The sequence below is a fragment of the Lonchura striata genome, chromosome 2 (genome assembly GCF_050655825.1).
Source record: "Lonchura striata isolate lonStrDom1 chromosome 2, ASM5065582v1, whole genome shotgun sequence".
NCBI classification, from domain to species: domain Eukaryota; kingdom Metazoa; phylum Chordata; class Aves; order Passeriformes; family Estrildidae; genus Lonchura; species Lonchura striata.
This window is the reverse complement of record NC_140704.1, coordinates 103232935-103238352: the sequence shown is the minus strand read 5'-3', so window position 1 is coordinate 103238352 and position 5418 is coordinate 103232935.

Here is a 5418-nt window from a genome sequence, read left to right as displayed (position 1 = left end):
CAAGAAGGTCCAACTCATTTAATTAGTTACTATTTCCCTAAAGCTTTGGATGTGTGAAATGTTCTATAAGCAGTGAAATATTTTATTATCACTTTACTCAAGGTCCTAGCTAGGCATAATGAGGGAAATTTGAATTTTCTCATAGGAAATAGGACCAAAAAATTGCTGTCAACCATGAATCCTGGGAATTGAGCAGCTAAAGGGATTAGAAAAACCCTGAGTCCAACAACTTTTACTGTGGAATTAAAGATTTACTTTTTAATAAACTTTGGCTCTAAATTCATTAAAACTGTTAATACAAGAAACAATTAAGAGCCAGCAAAAGGAATTGGGCAAACAAAGACATTAATCAAGGGCTCTTCAAAATGAAAAATCTCTTTAAAAATTATATGGAATATCACATGTTATCAAAGTAAAACTCCAAATTGTTCTCAAAAGTACTGAAGAATAACACATGTCCAGATGGAAGAAGACTTGGAGTACTGCATTCATTAGGGGTAGTAAATCATGCATTATTTTGAGATATATTAAATTACCTTGGATTACATTACTTTGTAAATTGAGTCTCTGAGAATATACACGCATAATCGTAGCTATAATCTTGGCTACAGAAATACTGAAAAACTTAAGCTTAGCACTATATTTCCTCCTTTTAAAATACAAAAATGAAATGTTGTAAGAAAACCCCCCATCTTCCATCTTTTCCCCTACAGATGAAGTTTTTTTATGAATAATTAAAAATATTTTCCACAGAGAGAGAGAATGAGAATCATTGACGGAAATGTAACTGTGTACATTTCCTTTCTGTAGTCAGCTTGGGACGCTGAAGCAGAACAATGATTATAATTTAGGTTTCCCTTCTTTATTATAGATATTAAGAAAATCCCTTCTACTCACTATCCCGGTGTGTATTCTATGACTTGGGAAAAAGACTTCTGAAATTTCAGTTTGGTGTACTAAACAAAGCCCTTACTTCATTTTATAGAATCATTGAGACTCAATCACTGAATAATTTTAGCCTTTTTTTGTTGTAGAAATTTAGTGCTTTGTGAGCTACAGTTTTATACTTTAGTGTTTTATTATTAAATTAGGAAATGATGCAATGTTCTTGTTTTTCTATTCCTTTTTTCTTTTCTCCCTTCATTACATGGTAATTTCTAGTAATATTGCTATTTTCTGTTTTTTATTATGTTAAGTACCTCTCTCTAATCTTAAGAAGTTCCTGAATGATAATTCTGAACTAATCCCTTACCTAGGAAGGAAGCAAGGATTGTATTTTTTCAGTATTAGTCATACATTATATCACTATGCTTTTGTAGGTTTTTTTTTACATTTTCACATAAAAATAGTACACCTTCCAAAAATACATCAAAATTATCTTTATTGCTTTCAACTCTCCCAGTAGATATGCATTGTGAAGATCAAAGAAAGGATCATAAATAAGCCACAGTTACATGATTAATGCTATCACAGATGCTGAAAGAAAAAAAAGACTAATTTGTCATTTTAGCTTATCTTAAGGAATGCTGACTTGATTTGATTGTTGTAACCTCAATAATTTACCAGGAGATTAAGCCCAAGATTCTGATGTTATATCTGAAAATGGGAATGATCCTGCTCATTCATTATGCATTTTGAAAAAATGAACCCTTTGTCTATTTTTCTGCCAACACAGCTTTGTAGTTCATTGCGCACTTATTAGTGTTTTGTTTTGTTGTTTATTGTGTCACATTACTGCTTTCCCTAGCAACCCTCACCAAGCATAAAGGATTTTACTGTAGGAATTTTTTTGCAAGGCTCAGCTAAATCCTTTCCACTTTTAATTTTAGCTTATTTTACTGTAATTTTAAAGTCCCCAAATGCAGCAGTGTATTTTTCATGAATATGTGGTGTTATTTTGTGGTCAACAGGTGAGATAGGCTGCCTGGAGAGCTGCTGAACATATTTGGGAAAGGAAGGTTAATAAACTATATAAATAGCCAAGGGGAAGTGATGGGTCCTACAGTTGTGACAGTGAAGAGCAGGGGTACTCTAGTTTAAGCAGACAACTGCAGGGTTGAAGTGAGGTGCAGAAACCTTTGGTCTGTCTTCTTTAGTTGTTTTAATTTTGCTCTACTGTAAAATAAAAATAAAAGTTGAGCATCTTCTTTTCATTCACTTTGTGGGATCCCCAGGCTTGCTCTGGGGTCCCATGTGGTGGTGAAATTCCTCCTTCAACCCGTGCTTCCAAAGAAAAACTCTGCAGGCTCTTGTTGTTCAGTCTCAAGGCAGTTTATTGTCAGTTATCTAAAAGATTGTCTTCTCGGGCTGTGGCTGCTTGGTCAGCAGCCCAGGCAGAGACACACACACACCCTGACACCCTCACTGTCTGGTGTCTGCTTCTTCTCCCTCCCCGCTCAGGGCTGCTGCTATCTTTTATATGATATATTACATATTACATGTTTATAGTTCTCCCCCAATACCTACTACCTATATTACAAAGTGCTTTTCTACTCTAAACCAATCTGTGAGTGCCAACATCACCAAGAACATGGAGGTAAGGAAGAAGAAGGAGGAAGAACAGGATCAGCCCACTTTCCTCCATCTTAGAACTTCTGACCCCCATGTACAAAGTAAGAACTCCCCTGTACAAGTGCTAAAACCATACTAAAAAAAATTTCCCTCTGTTTTGTAACTAATTTTACTATACTATCTAGCCTTTTGTGACTGCTTGTTCCACCTCCAAAGTTGGTAACTCATTCCATGACTCAAACTCAAAATCACAGCTGTTTCTAGCTGCCTGTCAGGGTCTAAAAATGCTTCTGACCAAGGCCTGGAACCTCTAAGAATGTCTGAGAGACATTTTGAGTTCCAACACACTTATTTATTTTCTTAATTTCAAAAGCTTCCCAGTCTTTTGAAAGAGTTGTTTATAAAAGGAAAAGTCTGGACTGAATTTTCTTAAAGTAATTTCCAATGCAGTGACATTTCAGACATTAAGGTAATGGAAAAAACTCCTTTTATCTGTGGGAAGACCTGAAAGCCCCAAATACAAGTAGCTGAAAAGAGACAAGGGAATGCCATAAGAGGATGACATGTAAATTGAACATAAGTGGAGCATGTACCATTGAAGTCAAAGTGTGTAATGTAAGGTGTAACTATTGCCTTAATCATTACAGTATTTAAGTTTTGGTTATTGGTTTTTTTCCATGTCATGCAGTGCCAGATCCCATGTAGCAATCACAGCTATATGGAATGACATTAGGAACATATAAAGCCTTGCAGCCTGGCACTGTGAGTAAGGGATCTCCCACAAAAAATCACTTTCTTAACCATCAATATAACCAATATGGAAATTATCACTAAAAATGCTGCTTAATGCTGTTCCTCTCTCAGAATTTTTGTCAGGTGATGGCAAAAGTAATGGCAAAATGGAACAGCGTTCTTTAAAGTATTTGTTTTTAAAATGAGTCCAAGAAATGCGCTTTGAAATAATAAGTGAACAAATATAAAAATACATATATTTAAATACAAATAGGAATCTTACAACTATGTTTAATTAATCTGAATATAACTGTGTAACTACATAGAAAAGCCAAGACATAGTATATTAAAATTATTAGCAAATAAATCTCATGGCCAAATTTATCAAAAATCTGGAAAGGTTCTATACTGAGCAAAAACTAAAATGGGACAAGCATTATAAATATTAGCTGACAATAAGATCATTTTTACGAGGGCAATGTTACAGATAAACACTGAAAATTGTATGAACAGATGATTATTAGTCTGAATATGAAATAAACATTGGAAAAGCAATTTTCAAAGGCCATTGCTCAATGACTTTATTGATTGGGATTAAGAAGAATAAATGATCAACAACCCATTGCATATTGTGAAAACTCTGGCTGTTGAAACATTTAGGAAGAGTGGACAGCTCAAACGTGATTTTAAACACTGATATTTATACCTCAGGTCAACTTAGTTACAATTTGTAGCCCTGTAGAATTATCTAATCACCATCTGCTGCTCCAAAAGCAGTAAAAAATGATGAGGATACCAGACAAATAAACTTCTCCTCAACAATGCCCATTTGGAACTCCTGAAAGAGAATGCACCAGAAATAGAATAAAAATGAACTAAAAAAGCTCTTAGAGAAATACTAGGTTTGAATCAGAATAAAAAATATTACTGAGCAATTACTTATTAAAACAGTTATTTTCAGTAAATATAAAAACACTATGTTTTATTAAATGGTCTTGGTCATAAGTAAATGCACATGTATGAACAGAAACAGAAAGTGTATATAGACTGCTACTTTCATGGCTAGATATAAGTTTACCAAAAGAGGAAAAACTGACAGTTAATAGTGCTACAGATTTGTCTTTGGGTAGGAAGAGGGACGCCGGTGAGGGAAACCTGGAAACGATATGTAGGGAAATAAGAAAGGTGAAGAATGAAATATGTGGATAATGGATTTTATTACAACTTTCCACAAACTCTAGAGATTGCATAAGGACTTTTTGATAGGACTTTTTTTTTTTCTGACATGTACATCTAACATCTGTTATGTAGTGTATTTGCTGTGGATGAGCTTCTGTTTAGCCTAGCTGATCCCAGAGCAAAATTTATTGGTTTGCTATTAGCTTCTTTTTATAAATTGTCTAATCAGTTCAGTTGATAGAAATATTGAATTGATGAATCTCTTGATTTTGGATGGAATTTTGGGGATCCTATGCATATTTTTTTTAAGATTTTACCCCCCTTTTCTGGAATACATCATGATGGTGAGGTCTGGGTTTGTTTGGGAATTTTGACAGCTTAACTACTTTGCATTCCTTTTGGAGTTTCAATTTACAAAACTCTTGTGACATTATTACACTACCTGATCTTCCAAATAAATAGCTGAAAATATGGAAATTGATTTAGAAACATTAGCACTATCAAAATGCAATGATCTCATGAAAGTTGGATCTTTTTTCCTCATATTTTAAAGACAGATGTCACTCTAGGAAGAATTTGTATATGTCAGGACTTAAAGCATGCATCTAAAATGTCTCAAAAACTACCATGACAGGCACAGATGGCAAACAGGGAGGCATTAATTTCAGGCCTACATGGAGGTGAAAGGCTTGGAATTAGCACACTGGGCAAGATTCCACTGTGAAAACTGTGGGAAAAGCACAGAGGCAACAATAGGAAGATGCCAGACCTGGAGAGACATATCTGGGTAACTTAGGGTAACTTAGGGTAAGCTTTTGTACAAAGTGTCCCATGATGGCAAATGGTAAGAAATGAAGCAACTGCTTGAACACATCCTATTCAAAGTTGTAGGAATGAAATGGACACCTCTGGATAGCTGGGTCTTGGGCTATATAAAAACACTCTGGGGACTCCCACCACTGGGCAGATCAGAAAAGGAAGGGCCAGTGGAATGCT